The sequence below is a fragment of the Ambystoma mexicanum genome, unplaced genomic scaffold (genome assembly GCF_040938575.1).
Source record: "Ambystoma mexicanum isolate Mex_15411 unplaced genomic scaffold, UKY_AmexF1_1 Mex_scaf149, whole genome shotgun sequence".
Lineage (NCBI taxonomy): Eukaryota > Metazoa > Chordata > Amphibia > Caudata > Ambystomatidae > Ambystoma > Ambystoma mexicanum.
The window spans coordinates 144,935-164,692 of NW_027182379.1; the positions used below are offsets into that span (position 1 = coordinate 144,935).

The following is a 19,758-nucleotide window of genomic DNA, read 5'->3' on the forward strand; positions in this document are numbered from 1 at the left end:
AGTTTGCCCCATAATTTAGCTCGAGAGACCGTATCAAAGGCCGCTAAAAAATCTATATACGCAACGTAGACAGGAAGTCTATGTGTCTTCCATGAATATTCCACTGTGCTAACTAATATAATTATACTATGCGAGGTGGAAGACTTTGCTCTAAATCCAGATTGATTCGCTGGTAGGATCGCACAGTTAGAAATCCATTGATTTAGCTCAGTTAAAAGTATTTTCGCAAAGATTTTAGCAGGGATGTCTAGCATGGCTAACATTCTATAATTTGCCGGATCATTATGTGCGCCTTTTTTATAGATTGGAAGGTTGATGCTCTTTTCCCAGGACTCTGGGACCTTTCCAAATTTTCCTATCCACTGATACAGGATATATAGGACCTTGGCCCATCGTTCTGGGGATTGATTCAAGAGAGCATAACATGTGCTGTCAGGTCCCGCGGCTCTAGAGTTAGGCAGTGATTTTATAATAATGTCAGAGAAACTACAGAATATGTTCCCTTCCAGCTCATCACATCTTTGTTGTAGCTTAGTACGTCATCTGTACCACTCTCAGCAATACAGTTAACAGGAAGAGGTTTTTCTTTTTTATCATTAATAATGTCCCACATTTCCCAATCATTTTTATTTTTTGCTGCATTTGCCAAGGGAAGCCATATCTCATCTTGTTTCTTTTTCAGATGGGATTTTTTCCACCTCTTATTCTGACTTTTAAGTTCACGTATCTTTTCAATTCCACCTATTTCATTCTTATTACTGCATACACTGTTAGGCAGAAACCTGTGCAGTTCCCTTTGGGAACACTGCAAAAGATTTAGGACTACAGGTGTTGGCAGTAAACCCACTTGGTAGCAGTCTGTACCACCCAGATGTACCTGGTAGCTGTGGCTGAGCAGTCAGACTTCCCTCAAGAAGAGTTAGGCAGTATGTAAAGTATACACAATAGGTACTCAGATACAATAATACAAGCAAACAATGACCAGAGCTTTGGTATCAAAGTATATAATTATTTATTTAAAAACACACTGTTTGAAACACTCCAGCACTCTTATTGTAAAACACTCTAAACACAGTTACTATTATAATATATACAACCCTTATTCCTTATCAGATAGGTCTTAGTTAACACCACTTATTTTCATACAGAGGTGAGCACTTAACTATAGATGGCACTCCAATAAGTTCATGAAGAAGGGAGGGAAAAAGACAGAATATGGACAGATACACCACTCTAAGATTTAGGAACACTATTAGCAAGGCAGAAGAGCAAAAGTCATTTGTGAGCCAAAGTCCATAGGCTGCGCCCACTCTTAGAGAGAGCAGAGCACAAATGCGCCCAAGATCACACAGTTATACTAGGCTTAGAAAGTCTTGCAGAGAGTTCGAAAAGAGTTTAGAGAGGCTCAGAAAAGTTTAGCCAGGGTGTCCCAGGCTAACCCAGGTTCGAAAGCCGGGGGCTAAATCTACCCCATACAGTCGGTGGCAAGGGAAGCCAGGCGGGACACAGTACCTTAAGTGGGAAGGATCCTCCAGCGGTGACAGTTGTTCCTGGCAGCGGGTGCAAGTCTCGTCGTCGTCCAGGGGAAGAGAAGATCTCGACTTGGAGGAAGGATGAAGGTCGTTGCACTGCCAGGAAAGAAACCATCTGCGGAGTTTTCCAGTTAAAGGTATTACCCTTTATTTCACTGTTGTGGTAAAACGTGGTATTCCAGTTGCCGGGGTGCTTGGCACAGGCAAGGTGGCCACGAGATGCGTCGGGAAGGCGAAAAGACGGTGAAACTGGTTATCCCCACCAGTCAAAGGAAGAAGACTCTCTGGCGGGAGATCAGGCTATCACTAGCTTCTGCCATCATGTGTGACATTCTCCTTCGGAGACCTATCACATAGTCAGTCACTCTGACTGGCTTGAGGGGAGGAGCACCTTCCAATCCCTCCTTAATCAGGGCCAATGGACCTCTGACTGGATGGTCATAGAGAAGTTCAAAGGGAGAATAACCTACTCCCTCCTGAGGGACTTCTCTATAAGCAAAGAGAAGGCATGGAAGTAGAAGGTCCCACTTTCTTTTCAGAAGTTCCTCTAAAGCACCTATCATGCTCTTCATGGTTCTGTTAAACCTTTCTACCAAACCATTTGTCTGGGGGTGGTATGCGGTTGAGAACTTGTAAGTAACTCCACAGGTTTTCCACATGGCTTTCATGTAGTGGGACATAAAGTTTGACCCCCTGTCGGATATTACTTCCTTAGGAAACCCAACCCTGGTAAAAATACCAAGGAGGGCCTTAGCCACAGCCGGAGCTGTAACAGTCCTCATAGGAATTGCCTCAGGGTACCTAGTAGCATGGTCTACTGTTGCCTGAGGAGGTTGGGGGATCAAGGGCACCAACAATGTCAATCCCTACCCTCTCAAATGGGACTCCCACAACTGGGAGAGGCAATAAGGGTGCCACATTCCTGGAGCCAACCTTACCAGAAGTTTGGCAGGTGTGGCAGCTCTTGCAAACTTATCTACTTCCGCCCCCCATTTTTGGCCAATAGAAGTAGAGTGGGAGAGTAGAGCCTTTCCTTGGTCTTCTTGAAACTCAAGTGACCAGCCAAAGGAATCTCATGGGTTAAGTGCAAGAACTGTTGTCTGTTTTCTTGAGGTACTACAAGGCGTTTGTAGTCTCCAGGTTCAGACTCAGTGGGTTCACTGTAGAAGAGGCCATCTTCCCAGTGCAACCTATACTTCCCAGGCTCTTGCCTATCAGCCTGAGCAGCTGTCTGGTGGCGGAGACCCTCCAGAGTTGGACATTCTCTTTGTCCCTTACGAAAAGCTGCCCTGCTGGGCCCACCTTCTGCCAGTAAAGACTGCAGCTCAGGATGGTCCTCAGGGTCCAGATCTCCAATAAGTTCTTGGCCTCCCACTAGCTCTTCTTCAGAGTCTAGTTCAACCACACAGGGTTGTACCTCCCTCTCAGCCTCAGTTGTAGGTGGAGTTACAGGTGTAACTGTGGACAACCGAGGGGAGGTCCTTGTTGGAAGCACTGGAGTGCTTGCTGCTGGCTTTTTTCTAGGAGTCTTGGGTTGCCCTTTGCTCCTGATCTGGTAGTTACTGCAGCGAGTTGCTCCAGTGGTAAAGGAGTGATCTCTGTCATCATCTCCTTAGATAACCCTCGCAGGGTTTTCTCTCTTGCAGGTTTTGTGAGCTCCTGTAACCTTTTACTAGGAGGTCTTGGGGTATGTGACACAACTCCAAGAGCTTTCAGGTCATTACCCAACAGAACCCTACCTGGTACTTCACATTGTATACTGAGAGGTATCTTTACAGCCATATCATTACACTGGATGAGAACTGGTAACTGGGGACACATCTGCACAGGCCCTCCAGCTAACTTGGTGAGGCATTTGGGTGCCTTAGCAACATCCTCTGCCTTGAAAAATGATTCATCCACCACAGTTATGCTGGCTCCAGTGTCGCTAATGGTAGGAGTCTCCTGACCATTCACCTGGACACTGTCTTTATAATACTTTTTAGTATTATCGGGGATAGAAGTATACACATCTAAATTCTGTTGTTCCCACAACCCCAGAGAGACTAAAGAAACACTGGCTGAGACACCAATGGGATCATCAGCCAGCAGTAGAAAGTTTCCACTTGCCATTGGGACTTCCTCTTCTGGAGCGAAGGCTAAGGAGGCAAGTTGGATCCCTGAAGCTTTACCCTTGCATCTGGGATCTCCTTTCACATGGTCAGTAGAGCCACAAACAAAGCATTTACCAAATGCCTTCTGGTATGGTGGCTTGTTCTGGCCTCCCTCTGGTTTGGCACCAGAGGGTACACTATTCTGCAGTGGTTTCCCTTGTGGCTTACCCTTACTGTTTTGTTTGGGGCCCTCTTTGTAATTTGCTGTATTAGAATTCTCTTTGGAGTCCTTTTTAGGCTGTTTCCCCTTATCCTTTTTCTGAGTTACCCCAGAATCCTTGTGAGTGGCCCTGTTGGCAACCCACAAGTCAGCAGCCTTAGCTAGCCTTCGGGAATCTAATTCTTTTGAATCAGCCAATTGCTGTCTGAGCTCAGGAGAGCAGGCATCATAAATTGACTCCAACAAAAAATATTCTTCATTCCTTCATAAGTGTTCACCTTGTAACCCTTAATCCATCCCTCTAAGTGTTTCAACCCTTCACTCACCCAGGTAGCCCGAGGGGTACCATCATGCTTTTTGAGGGTTCTAAACCTCTTAAGATACTGGGAAGGGGTCTTCCCAAATCTAGCTATCAGAGCTAGTTTCACACATTCATACTCTTTCCTATCCTCCTACCCCAATTCCATTACCACATCAGTTGCAACAGGGGGAAACCTAGAGAACAACAAGGTGAGTAGGTCATTTCCTGTGATGTTCTGGAGCCCATGATTATATTCAAACAGAGACAACCAATCCAACACATCCAACTTAGGCTCATACATACCAACCAATTCCTTAGGCATCCGGGGTCTTTTAGGACTGGAACCTCTAGAGGAGCCAGAGAGAGAAGTATTTTCAACAGACACTTTCTTCATTTCTAGCTCATGCTTGAGCTCCATTTCCCTTAGCCTTAGATCTTGATTCAGTTCCTGGTGTCTTTGTTCAGCCTGAGTATTCAGTCTCTTGACCTCTAGTTCAAGTTTCATTTTCTCTAGCTCAAGATATTGAGGACTAGGTCTAGGACTTGGTAAAGGTCCAGTAGGTACAGCAGGTAGAGCAGACAGAGGCCCAGGCGGGACAGTCACAGTAGCCTCACCCTCCTCTTCTGACTCTTCCTCAAGATTATCAACATTTTGATCAACATTAATCTCTATACTGTTATCTACAGTTGCTGGAGTGGTAGGTTCCTCTGAACCATCATCCAGACTTTGGTTAGCTAACAACCTTTCTATTAGTTCTATTTTCGTGCCTGCTTACAGAGAACTCTTAAACAATCAGCAGTTTTTGTAGCAGGGGACTCTTGACTATAACTTTCCATAGTTAACATGTTAGAAAGATTACTTTTTCAGTGCTAAGCTTTGTGGTTAGTTGCACTAAGGTATCCTAAAGTACTCTAAAATGTATACTCAATACAAATCCCACCGCTGTACACCAGTGTTAGGCAGAAACCTGTGCAGTTCACAAACACTGACCAGAGCTTTGGTATCAAAGTATATAATTATTTATTTAAAAACACTCTTATTGTAAAACACTCTAAACACAGTTACTATTATAATATATACAACCCTTATTCCTAATCAGATAGGTCTTAGTTAACACCACTTGTTTTCATACAGAGGTGAGCGCTTAACTATAGATGGCACTCCAATAAATTCATGAAGAAAGGAGGGAAAAAGACAGAATATGGACAGATACACCACTCTAAGATTTAGGAACACTATTAGCAAGGCAGAAGAGCAAAAGTCACTTGTGAGCCAAAGTCCATAGGCTGGGCCCACTCTTAGAGAGAGCAGAGCACAAATGCGCCCAAGATCACACAGTTACACTAGGCTTAGAAAGTCTTGCAGAGAGTTCGAAAAGAGTTTAGAGAGGCTCAGAAAATTTTAGCCAGGGTGTCCCAGGCTAACCCAGGTTCGAAAGCCAGGGGCTAAATCTACCCCGTACAAGGCAAGGGAAGCCAGGTGGGACACGGTATCTTAACTGGGAAGGATCCTCCAGCAGTGGCAGTTGTTCCTGGCAGTGGGTACAAGTCTCATCGTCGTCCAGGGGAAGAGAAGATCTGAACTTGGAGGAAGGATGAAGGTCGTTGCACTGCCAGGGAAGAAACCAGCCGCAGAGTTTTCCGGTTAAAGGTATTACCCTTTATTTCGCGGTCGTGGTAAAACGTGGTATTCCAGTTGCCGGGGTGCTTGGCACAGGCAATGCGGCCACGAGATGCATCGGGAAGGCGAAAAGACGGTGAAACTGGTTATCCCCACCAGTCAAAGGAAGAAGAATCTCCAGCGGGAGATCTCCTCTGTCGTTGGGAAAAGTGGTGAGACGGTCCAGCAGGGCTCCACCGGTGGTGTCGTCGTGGCAGGTCGGCTCAGCTTCTCCCTCTTCGGATTCTTAGGTCCTGTGGCGACTTCTGAAGTTCCAGTCCCCAAAGCCCTGCTTTTATGCAGAAAACCCCCATTCACTCAGCCTAGCTGTCACTCAAACATGCTAAGTGGTGAACCGGCTGGCTCACTACTTGGGCCAATCAGGACGGAGTGTGACTTGAGTTGCCTAGGCGACTCAGTCCAGGGTGCCTAAATCCCCCTCCACCCCTCCTAAGTACCCCAGACACAGTGGTACCACATTGGAGGGCTTCTGTGGAGAAGCCCGCCAAAAAATTGGAACAAAGGGCTCGACTTGGGTTGGAGTCACAGAAAAGAACACAAAAGCCATTTTAGAACCGAGTTTTGGCAAAAAATACCAACCGGAGAATTAATAATAATTAAATAAACCGGCGGTATGTTCGAGGCTATCGTAATTAAATAAATAAAGATAGTAGCCTCGAACAATGGGAAAATCCCATAGAGAAATATTTGCGGTTGAATATTAAAAGTAGTATCCACTGCCACCAGCCAAAACTCGATCAGGGGGGACGGAGACGTGCCCCCTCGACTAACAGACCTCGGGGCAATCGAATTGCCCCAGCCAGTACGTCCACAATATGATGGTTTGTACTGGTTCTCTTCAGAATTTAAGACTAGTAAAGTCAATGGCGACTTTACATGCCCTGGGAGACAGTAGTCAGTCCCAGGATATGGAGTCTATACTGGGGGGTCACTATGACACCCCTGTGGTACAGCACTGAGGGTGCTGTGTAACACACATCACAAAAACACATGAAGCCCTATGGAGTAAAAGACCCAATAGCCCATTAAACACATCTAGAGTCAAAGAAACACACTCAAATCATGCCCAAGAGTGAGGGTAAAAGAGTCTCACTCTTGGCAGGAGAAAAAAATAAACCCCAAAAATCCAGCAAAGCTGCTGGGGGACTCACTAGGTTAGGAAATTCAGCCTAAGCAGAGAATTCTCCCTAACATACACGAATATTTGATCTTAGCAATTTGTTTCTTAAATGGATATCATTGTCAAATTTCTTACGATGGGTCAAATTCCATTTTTCATTTAGTGACCTATATTTACGTTTAACCATGAGTTTAGCTTTAATTTCATTGGTTACCTTCTCAAAGTCGTCAAAGATCTCACTCTTCGAATCCATACGAGCTAGTTCATGGTTTAGTATAAAAGTGTCCAGGAGTTGGATAGCCACTTTGCTGCCTTTTTGAATATTCATTGGGTTCTATGTTATACGATTTCCTGCTATATTTACTCCAATCTCGCCATTTAGCTGATATATACTTCTATTTTTTATTTTCTCTCTTAATAGCAGATATGGGGGAGATGATCACTTTCCCCTCTACATCCGACAGTCATATCGCATATCAGCTCCTGGGCACTTCCATTGTCAATCTAGAAAAGTGAATACCCTTCATTTGAATGACAGACGTAACTTGATGGCCGTAGGCCAACCGTCTTATGCACCGAATTATAGAAATACAGACTGCTATGCTTGACCAACAAGCGGCCATTTTAAACATAGCAAGAATCGCCATTTTTCTTGTTAACCACTGCTCATTGCTTTCTGTCTAAAACTGCTTTACAGCTTGCAATTCTTGCAGATTCTGCTTACTCTGCTCAACTGTTAACATTGTTGTCTGAATATGAAAGGGCAAGGTCGCGGGACTGAGGGGTTTGTTTAAACTCCTCATGAGTAGCCCAGAAAGGAATGCCCACGCTCCCTCTCTGTAGCCTTAAGGGAGAGCGGCAGGGCCTTTAATCACTTCACAGCTGCCAGCCAGTCTCGTACGATGGTAGAATATGTTAGAATAAAACAGCTAAAGGCTTGAATTATGCTCTTCCTACGGCCCCCCTTCGCAAAACCCTGTAGAGTGTGTCGGCTCTCAGGACACGAATAGCACCTCATAGATAGCAAAGCATGGAATTTGGCTCTTCCCCCGTGTGCAGCTTGCTTCCAAGAACAGAACCACTGTGTTCTGTTCAACAACTAAAAGATGCCTCCGCACTTTCTAAATTACACATTGTTACTAGAATAGACATTGAAAGTGTCATAATTGTCATGCTCGTCGGAAATCTCCATCGTCATCCCAATTTCAAAGAAACTTAATAAAGGGAGGTGTTAAACATGACATAGCTGATTGTATGATATGCATTTTGTATATATGTAACTGATGTACGTAATTCGCTCTCTTGCGTCCTTCGAGGTCTAGGAAACTCACATCGTGGGGCGTGAGACCAGAATTGGCCAATTGGGACTATTTTTGCTTGCAATAAACCCTAGCATTGGGAATTTGAACCTTGTGTCTGGCGCATCTTTTCGTGTATGCTTATTGCCTTGTTTCCATATCGCGAGGGACACCTAGGGGCCCCCTTCAAGATGGCGCCCGAATTGGGACCCTCCCCCACTTGCCCCATCGTATACGTTGTAACAGAGTAAAGGCGGAAGAACGGCGAGGACGGGACGATCGAGCCGGGATCAAAAGGTGTACGGGGCGCCCTGTAGAAGTGAGGAGAGATTCCTTCCGCAGATCTGCGCACATCTGAACCCTGATCGACGTACCGGGCCAGAGGGCAAAGGAGGCGAGGGTCCCGAGATGAGGCAGAAGCCAGAGAAGCACAGACACGATGTTGGGAGAGGTTGCGTTAGGACAGGCGACTTGTTTTATCAGGTGAGTCATTCCCCGATTCAAACAAACACCTGATTTTTGGTAGAGTGTTGATTTTGCAAATTCAAACGTCCAAGTAAAGGTTAGCTAACCAAAGGGGAAGGTTAAAAACATGCCTGGAGTACTGTCCACTTTAGCGGGGCTTTTCAGCTGCGGTAGACAGTCCTTGGAATATGGCCAAAGTGCACCCCCTGGTGGAACGCCGGCTTATGACATGTATGTAAAATATGGTCTGGGTGCGATAATATTTTGGGAAATTTGGCATAGGCAAACTAGAAAGCAACAGGACCATCAGTGGCCGATTGATGGTAGTTTTGAGATTGCGAGGATAGATAACCTACAAAGGGTGCTGATTAGGAAAAAAGCGCGACCCGCAGCTTTTGAGACTGTCAAAGATTGGAGGAGGGAAGCAATGTCTGACTTAGGAGTAGAGAGAAGCATGCGCATAAGCACGAATCGAAGGTTGAGGTAGCAGAAGAAAAGGAGGAGGAGGAGTGGACGGCAAGTCTAAGACGGGAAGGGAGACGTGAGCAAATGAACATAGAAGGAGTATACCCTAAGCGGGAACTACACATAGAAGAAAAATTAATGGAACATTTGTTAACTAATACGAGTCGAGGCCCAAAACCAGAATCAAAACCAAACACGCCAGTAGTGACTGCGCAAGCCCAACCAGTAGCTCTCATACCCCCTCCCAAAGCCCAAGCACTTCCCCTCACGCAAGCATTAACCCAAGCCCCACCCACAGCTCGAGCCATCCCACAAGCGCAGACCGCAGACACACAATTTCCCAGCACCCAGGAAGGCCCTTCACAGATGCCACCTGTGTCACTTGTCCCATCCGCACCTCCCACTCCAGAGACAGATTCAGCACCATCCGCCCCTCCCGAAGTCGAAATTGAGACCGGGGAGGCAAGAGGCGGGGCTGAAGGAACAGGATTTGGACGGGTAATTCGAAGCGCAATCAGCAAAGAAAGAAAGATTGAATTACAGCGAGAGGCAGAAAGGTACATAGAAGGAAACGATGGGACGGCAGCATTGGCCTCATTGTATGGGTACCGAAGAAGCAACGAGAGACAGGTAATGTTGGAATGCATGGGGGAAATTTTGGTGGGAGAATGGAAAAAGATACTTGGGAATTTACCGCCACAGCGATTGTTAGATTTGAATAAGTTAGCACGCAGTGAGCAAAGAGATGAGGTTGTAAGAAAACAAGTGTACAAACTCATCGAACTGAAAAATGAAATGGAAGATAGATATGCTGAAATGTTTGCTACACCTGAAGATAGTAGTGAGTGTATTAAGAAAGGTAGGAAGGAGGCGTCGAGGTTGTATATGCAAAAATCGTGGCCGAGAGTTTTTTCAGGTGGTGCAAAGCATTTGCCGGTACCGGGACAAATAGGTGATAAACAAAGATTGCAGGCATGGGTGGGGGAAACAATGCGATGGATGTCGAACAAAAGAACGTCAGTAAAGGAAGTAAGTGAGATATGTAATGGGTACCCATTGGAGATGAGAAAAGAAGCAATGAGAATGATAGTAGGAGTGTTACTGCAGCAGGTCATTGGATACAATAGAGGTAGAGGAAATGCACAAGGCAGGGGAAATTTGAATAATATGCACGGGGTGTCATTGGGAGTAAATCAATGTGCGTACTGTAAAGAGGAAGGACACTGGCGAGCGCAATGCCCGCACCTACAGAATAGAGGTGGGTTTGGTCAGAGAAGGCCTCATAGAGGACATCAGGGGTCAAACGGCCCAAGCAGAAATAACATGCAGCAGCAGCAGGGATATACCAATGGAGGTACTTAAAACCAATCCTATGGTCAAAACCAAGCTCAACAGAACCAGGCATTGAACCAAAGTGTTCCGAACCAAAATCAGGGCGGGCAGGGCCAACAGAGAAATGATCAGAGTGGAGGACACCGAGGCGGAAATGGGAATATTTTTGATACACAGCCAAACACGTATTATAGCAGCAGTGACTACACATTGGACGATGTGTTATTTTCGCGATAGGACAGCCCACGGCAGAGAAGATTAACACCAGAACGCATAGAAAGTATTTCTAGTATGCCTATTCCAAAAAATCAAAAAGGAGTGAGGGCTGTAATAGGCATGGCCTCTTATTGTCGGCAGTGGATCATTAATTTTGCATTGATTGTGAAGCCGATGATAAAATTGACTAAAAAGGATGCAGAGATGCCTTTGCAGTGGGATGAGGAATGTCAGAAAGCGTTTGAGCAATTGAAAGCTGCATCGTGTGCTGCGCCAGTTTTAGGCACTCCTAACTATAAAAAGATCTTTAGACTATTTGTGAGCGAGAGTGAAGTATGTGCATTGGCGGTTTTGACACAGTAACAAGGTGGAAGAAATAGGCCGTGCGGCTATTATTTTCCGCGCTGGACCGTGTAGCGCGCGCACTACCACGATGTTTGCGATCCGTCACAGCGGCTGCTGCGTCAGTAAAACGAACGGAAGGAATGGTATTGGGGCACACTTTCATTCTGATGGTGCCACATGCTATAGACGTTTTATTAAATAGAACACAGGCGCAACACCTCTGCTAGACTAACAAGATATGAGCTCATCTTGTTTGCACCCCACATCCAAATTATGAGGTGTAGCGCATTGAATCCTGCAGAATTAATGCCACTGCCCATAGCAGAAATTGGTGACAACGAATCACCACCCCATGATTGTTTAATGGTCACTGATGAAGAAACAAAGGGAAGAATTGACTTGAGCGACGTCCCACAGAAAGAGCCAGATGGGGAGTTGTTTTGTGACGGCTCTTATTTTAAATGACCTGATGGCACATCAACGGCCGCATATGCAATTACTACCCTAGAGAGTGTTGTAGAAAGCAGAAGAATCCCCTACAATTCGGCTCAAGCCGCAGAAATAATAGCACTGACCCGAGCCTGTGAACTCTCTGAGAATTTGAACGTGAATATTTATACTGACAGCCAGTACGCCTTTGGCGTGGTTCATAACTTTGGCCGACTCTGGGCTGAGAGGGGTTTCTTGACATCACATGGGGCCAGAATTCAGCACAGGCCTTTGATTGTGCGATTGTTGTCTGCACTCACGTTTCCAAAGCGCTTAGCTATAGTGAAATGCGAGGCGCGTAAAAAAGTAACATGTAAAGTGGGAAAGTGGGAGAGTGAAACGCATTTGCAGACAGGATTGCGAAGCAAACAGCCACAGATTTGGGAAATAAAATAATGACAGTACAGACTGAGGAAGTACCTTGTATGATAGAGAATGATGTTGCCACAGTCAAAAAAAATGCAGGCTGAGGCCACGACCAAAGAGATTCAGGGGTGGGCTGAGGGCTCTGATGAGTTAGATTTGGAAGGATGTTGGGTGGACAAGGAAACAAAGAACTGGATGTTGCCAAATTTTTACGTGACCGCAATGTTTACGATAGCGCATAGCCCTACCCACATTTACGCGAAGAAAATGGTACAGCATTTATCCACAGTATGGAAAAATGAGCACATAAAAAAGAATGCAGAAAGGCTAGTGCAGAATTGTATTACGTGCCTGCAACACAATGTAGGGAAGGGAACCGTGACTCCAGCAGGTAGTATTGGTCCACCCTCTACCCCTTTTAGAGGTTATCCATTTTGATTTCATAGAAATGGAAAGGTGCCAGAACTACAAATATGTGTTAGTGGTGATTTGTGCATTTAGCAAGTGGATGGAGGCATACCCTTTAAAAGACTGCACTGCCATGTCAACGGCAAAAGTAATGTTGAAAGAATATTTCTCCCGGTTCGGGTTGCCCCATGTCCTGTGGTCAGACAACGGCCCACACTTTGTGGGTGCAGTAGTACTACAGATCTGTGCAGGTCTGCAGATAGAGAAACGATTCCACAGTTCTAGACATCCCAGTTCTGCCGGGCTTGTTGAGAGACATAACGGTATCTTAAAGTCAAAGATAGCTAAAGTCTGTGCTGGGAGCAAGTTGAGTTGGGTGGATGCATTACCCCTAGCGCTATTGTGCATGCGCACGTCCGTGCAGGCTAAAACTGGGCTCTCCCCCTATGAAATTATAATGGGGAGACCGGCAAATGTATGGTGCGCACCACAGCCCAAAAGATTATGTGAGGTCGAGCATCCTATGTTAAGCACGTACTGTGGCCTTTTAATGCAGAAGTTGCGTTTAATTCATCAGCAGGTGCAGGAGGCGTTACCAGTGCGATACACCGGACAGGGGCACTCACTGGAGCCTGGAAGCTGGGTCCTGATAAAGAACTTTGAGCGGAAGACAGCATTAGCACCCAGGTGGCGCGGCCCCTACCAAGTACTTTTGGCGATGCAAACAGCCATTCGAGTGGACGGGCGGAAGCCATGGATCCATGCAACACATGCCAAAAGATTCCCAGGACTGCTGACAACTTCCGACGACCAGAGAAAGGGAATGATCTCGGAAACTAAGGAAACTGTTGCCAGTCCACTGCCACAGCATCAGCCTGAGCGAGAAGTGAAAGTTGAAAAAAAGCCCAAGCGAGAAGTGAAACTCGAAACAGAGCCTGAGGAGGCTGCCAGTAAGGGGAAAGGGCGAAAAGTGCCCCAACGTTGCTCAGCAGAAACAACATCACTGCCGAGTGACACAAACCCTGCATTGCAAACACGAGCAGAAACAACACGTGTACCCCTTTGGCGCCCACCAGTCTCTGCAAACGCACCAAAGCCAAAGAAAGAAACTACATCATTGCCACGGCGCTCATCGCTACCCATCATTGTGCCGCAGGCTGACACTGAGCCTGATACTGAAAGTGCAACGGCACTATTCACGGATCATACAATACCAGGAGTGAAACGGTATAATTTGCGGCCTCGACAGGCAAAGTAATCTGCAGATCTTTGGTGCTTTTCTTTTGCCTTTGGTTCCACTCACGGACGGAGTAGGAGCCAGGGGTGTAGAGGAGAGAAGTGTGAGAGTTGTGCAAGTCGGACAATTCAAGACTCACGGCTCCTCTGTGCGCTTATAAAAGTACATGTGTCAGGAGCCAGAGCAGGACAAGCTGGATGCACATAGTACTCTATGAATAAAGAACTGTTCAGAAATCGTCTGAGCAGTGGGAGAAAGAACAACTAATCTTGCTCGGAGTGGATAAGTGATCTAGGCTGTGAAAGGGCTGGCAGAATTGAACTGTGACATTTTCGTTTAACTTTTCTGGCATCAAGAACGAGAGACATTTGTGATGAACTTTGCCAGCAAGAAGACGAACGATGAAGAACAAGTCAAGACCGGTTTCTGCCTCCTCCTGCACCCCTGCTAAAAAGATGATAGATTTAGAGACCAAAGATCTGCAGATTACTTTGCCTGTCGAGGCCGCGAATTATACCGTTTCACTCCTGGTATTGTATGATCCGTGAATTCACGGATTTTAGTATTTACATTATTTACTTTGTTCTTATGGGTATGTCTTGTATGTTTCTGTTTATTAGTCATTTCTTCATATTTTACTTTTGGCATATAGTTTTCAATACAGGTATAACCTGTGTAACCTAATTTCTCAAACAATTTAGCTTGGCTCAAGATAAATTTGTGAATTGACCATTCCCCACACCACACATTAGTCACAATTCTGTTAGAGATCACCAACTGATCAACAATCTTAAAATCATCCATCACTATCATCCGCAGAGGGACAATGGAAGAACATAGTGCCAATATTTGTCGTCTGTTAAGGACAACAAACTCAGCTATGTCAATTTTTTCTTTTTGCAATACCCGCGTCATTTCACTAAACTCATCTCGTTCATCAGCCACTTCTTTAGATTGCTGAGGTTTACCCTTCTTTGCTACATTTTTCTTATCAGAACTTGTCTTTTTTGTATTTTCCATTCTTCCATCATCCTCCTGAGTACACATTACATTTTCGTATAGCTTATGGACATCTCTGATGATTTCATCTAATGTTTCTGATTTTTTGTTGTTTTTGTTTTAGTTTTTTATTCATCTTAATTCCCACCTTCTTGGGTACATCTACCATCTCACTTTCCACCTTATCCTGTTGTATCCTAGGCGGATTGATAAAACATTCTCTAATATCACTGTCATTAGCTTTTTTAGATTTCTTAATTTTGGCTTTAGTGGTAGATTTCCCATGATGTTCACTGACAAAGTAGGCTTCTTTATATATAGATATTGCTTTTGGTTCAATCTTTGTAATCTTCTGATTATTCACAGGATCTTCTAATTCATATTTATTAATTTCAGTACTTTCATCTATCACAACTATACAGCCATTATTGGCCTGCTTAGCTTTAGTAGTGCCATACATGGATGCTTGTGCATAGTTTCTTTTCTTACATTAGTCTTCATTTTACCTTGTCTTTTAGTGCAATGATATCCACATGTCTCCTTACTTACCCATCTTTTCTTTCTTGGTACACTATATTCATTAACATTGTACTCATTATACGATTCATCAGACATGTTCTTTTTGGTCAAATCACGGCTATCAATATCTACATTCGCTGCTGTTTCTACATTTTCAGCAGTAGTGTTCGTACTTTGCTCACATACCTTACATTATATAATAATAAGGAATATATCGCCAATTTGCTTTCAATTGAATCACATTTTTCAACTAACGTGACTAATACATTTTCAAGTGCTTGAAATAGTTCTTCTGTGTTCATATTCATAAAACTTGTCTCATCTAAGATCTCTATTTTACTATCATTAGTTTCCTTTTCTTTGGGGCTTTCCTGTTGTTTCTCTATTGTTTGATTGTTAATGGGCAAACGTGTTTGGCCAATAACAATCAGGCCAGAGCCTGGGTCTATTTCGAACCGTTCTCCAGGGTTTAAGACCTCTGTATTTTCAAATACAGACCCAGGTTGAGTTGCAGGATACGTGATCTCCGGTATACCCAAAATATCAGTTGAATTGGTATTCAGCTCTTGATTAGATGGTGTTGAGCTTATCACTTGTGATAGTAGTTTACTACTGATACAGGGAAAAGCAGCTGTTAGCTCGTTCATGATTTCCAATGTACTACATTCAATTTCTTTAGCAGTTATCGACAGTATAGGGTCTTGGATCACTTTAGGTTGCTCAATTTTGTTAAAAAACATTGTCATTTTAGCTAATTTGCATTCAGTCAAGCAGCCCGGCTTGAGAGATTATCTTTCTTTTGCATGCTCGATTGGTTCTATGTTCTAACATATTATTGTGAATACCAATATTTGCTTGCTTCATTTTGCGGTGGATTGGGTCATACCATTTCTCCTGGGTATTTTTGGTGGAACGTAGTTCCATTGCTACTTACTACTTAAAAGCTAGCTAGACAGTAGGCGCATAATATTTAGACTCGGTTAAAAAGGAGACTATCAAATGTAAAAAAAATTAAGGCTTCACTACCTACCGAACACCGTACCCAGTAAACAGGTAACAGTTACTTGCAGTTACTTCCAGGTGCGCGTGCAAGTGCGCTGCATTCTGGGTAGAATTAGCTGTCTGGCAGGGAAGCAGGGGGAGGGTCCGGGGTGTCAGATCCAATCAAAATGGTTCTAAGGGCTAAGAGAGACCAGGGATGTTAGCCTGTGGGTGTATACTAAGCTTCTATTCAAAAGGTACCACTCCAATGATGTGGCTCTGCCTTAGCAGAGTCAAATCAGAACGCTCGTTCTGATTAACTAAAAAGTGCAATTACTTGAAAGTCAGGCAACATCCGTGTTGCAGCGATGGACGTCCTCCTCCTTAGATATCAGCTCCACGTCTATTCAGTCCTACCAGCATGAAACAATCCTTGCTGAAAAAAACAAACGTTTCCAACGACGTTCTCTGCAGTTAACAGTTACCTGCAGTTACTTCCAGGTGCACGCGCAGGTGCGCTGCACTCTGAGTAGAAGTTGCTGTCTGGCAGGGAAGCAGGGGGAGGGTCTGGGGTTTCAGCTCCAATCAAAATGGTTTTGAAAGTCAGGCAATATCTGTGTTGCCATGAGGGATGTCCTCCTCCTTAGATATCAGCTCCACGTCTATTCAGCCCTGCAGCATGAAACAATCCTTGCTGAAAAACGAGCGTTTCCAACAATGTTTGCTGCAGTTAACAGTTACTTGCAGTTACTTCCATTATTCATTTATATTAGTGACATTAGTTATCCATTATATCCACATTGTTATGCCACATTTGAAAGCCACATTTTGTATGCATTTGAAGAGAGAAATAGGCCCTGTCATATGAAGAGGTCTTGCTTAGACACATGTTGTGATGTATGCACTTAGACACAAATGTTTCTGCACTTAGGTATGAGAGTCCATTATATAGCGCTTGGGTTTGAGAGAATGCGCTAAGCGCCAGAATGAATGCATGAGGCCTGTGGCATTCTGAAGCCATTTCATTGAGAGAGACAGTTAGCAGCTCCACACTGTGCACAAAAGGATTGGAATGTAAACAAAGGCTGGCAGGCAGACAGATAAGGCTGTAGTTTGGCCTAGTAGAAGCTAATGTGACGGGCTGGTTTATCAGTCCTCCTTTGGTTTGAAGACATTAGAATGGTGGGAGGAAATCTGCAGGGAGTGTTGCTTTGCACAGTATTCGATAGAGCAAGCTCAGAGCTGGATGGGAGGATGGTATGTTTGCAGATAGGGGAGATTCATTTTGAAAGTGGTTCCATCTTGCTTTGAGATGTCACGGTAACAAGAACATAGTGAGCTAAGAGAGAACATGACTGACGTTGATAGACCTTCAGGCGCTGTCTACTTTTAGAGAAATGCTTGCTTGCAGAAAGAGTGAATGCTTGCAGAAGAGATATGTTACCATAGAGATGTATGTGCGTCATTGCATAGTATATCCAGGGAAGGGTTTTGCAGTAGAATCAGAATTGGATGGGTAATCGGATGGGGAATCGGATGGCTTTGGTAGAGATACAGCTTGGGATGAGAACCAGATCGGATGCAGATGAGAGCAGAGTTTGAGAGCGTTCTGGGAGAGCAGTTGGCAGGAGATCAGATGAGCTATGCAGAGGCTTGAGGCAGTTTGAGTGAGCAGTTCGAAGAGGAGACCAGATCACTGATAGGCCAAGAGAAAGAGGCCCGGTGCGAGGCTGTGCAGGGAGACTGGCTGCAAAGGAGCTGGTGAGCAGAGAGAGACGAGTCGTGCTGGGAGCAGATTGATCACATCATGCAAATGGGGAGTATTGCTGAGATTTACCGAGATTGACTGGCTTGTTGGGACATGGGAGAAAGGCACACACACACACACTAGAGGTGGGATTGACACACTGATTCAAGGGGAGATTCATGCAGGCAGATTGTCTTATGAGAGAGAGAGCTGATGTGCGATGTGTGGTGATGGGAGAGAGAAATGCTGACGCATGCGAATTGTTACTAGGCCGCCTTTGTTGTTACTAGGCATGCATTGTTATTAGCATTGTAGATCCAGCAGGGCTGGATAATTGTTATTAGATTGCTTGCATAGAAGCCAGTAGATTGCACCCATGCTTTGCTAGTACTGTTTAGCATGCACACTGCTGTGCATGAATAAAAGTGTTTTTATTGTTGAATCGATTCATGTGTTTTCTTTGTGTCTTATGTTATTTCATCTTGTGTCTCTTCTTAGTGTTTGGGTTTGTATAGCAGTAACACAGTGCAGTGCACACCGCCCTGAGATAGATTAGCTGGGATAAATTTTGCAGGCAATAACGGGGGGTCAGATTGTTCCTCCTCCCCCTGTGGTAGATAGTTTTGCATTTCCACAAATGGTCGCCCATGTGGGGCTAGGCCAAAGATAGATAGTTGGAGTTTCCCAAATGGCGCCCATTAACGCGGGGCCTTCCAGATGCTGTTATCGATGGCTGGAACAGATGTGTAGTCTGCAGAATTTTGCAGCTGACTTCTGATCCGCTGATCGACTTGGCATGAGGCAAGGTTCGAACACATCGTGTGCAACTGGCTGTGTTATCTGTTTTGTTTTAGCTGTATTTTGTATTTTCTTTCCATGGATATTGAGTTTGTGGGAGTGTTTATGTTTTGTTTTGTGTTTTGTCTTGGGGATCCTTGGAATTAGAGAGAGCTCTTTGTCCACAACTTTGTCTGAAGACCTAGTTGTCTGACCTTTGTTTTGAGAATCCACGATTATTTTGAATTGAATTGACAGGGCAGTTTTTTATGACTCGCAATTGTTTTGAAAATACATGTACAGGTATTTGCCAGACTAGAGATTTTTTTTTTTTTTCTTGTAGATGTTTGAGGTATTTTGTTGAAGTCTGCCGTGAATATTTGAATTGCAATCTGACCTTTGTTTGGATTAATTTGTTGGAATTTGTGCACAATTTCGCCGAGCTTGAAGACTGTATCTGCTTGTTTATAGAGGTCTAGAAGCTTGTTTTGTAACTCACACGAGCTGTGAGATTTTTGGTTGAGAAACCCGAGGGGTGAATACTAGTAGTACTGCAGTAATGAGTCCATATCTTAATGACCTGAAAGCAATAAGGGATCGGCTCAGACATATGAATGATACCTGGGAAGATGACCCAGCAGCACCAGCAGCAACATGCAGAGAGGGCAGAGCCCCATTGAAAGCATTTGAAACAGCAGCAATGTATAGAGGGGATAGTGTCCCATTGAGTGACCCATTGAAACCATTGACAGCAGCAGTAATGGGAGGGAACAGAGTTCCTTTGACAGCAGCAGGAGTAATGCACGAGACAGCATTGCAAGCGGAAGGAGTAGAGATTTCCCTTGAGGGGAAGCAGTTACCTAAGGGAGTGGATTCGAGTGAAAGGGAAGAGAATCTGGAGATGTGCAGTTTGCCAGAAATAATGCCAAGAGTGGTTGCTTTTGTAGATTTGCATTGTGAAGGGTTCAGTCCGGGAGATGGTTTTTTGAAGCATTTTATTTTGCATTCTGAGTTTATGTGAAGAGATGGTATGACAATGGCATTTGTAATGGCATTTTTGATGACAGCATTTGGCCTACATTTGGGCGAGAGAATTTTGTTTTGCCTGACAGCTTTGCAACTTGTTTAGAAGGCGAGAGAAGAGCACGCTTAATGAATCACGCCACA

General features: G+C 44.6%; 1 protein-coding gene across 1 annotated transcript in view; it reads right to left on the reverse strand.

The window, feature by feature from the left end:
• LOC138554043 (zinc finger protein 585A-like) overlaps positions 1-19,758 on the reverse strand; it is a 78,738-nt gene that overhangs the window by 25,736 nt on the left and 33,244 nt on the right. The gene's annotated exons all lie outside the window — the stretch shown is intronic.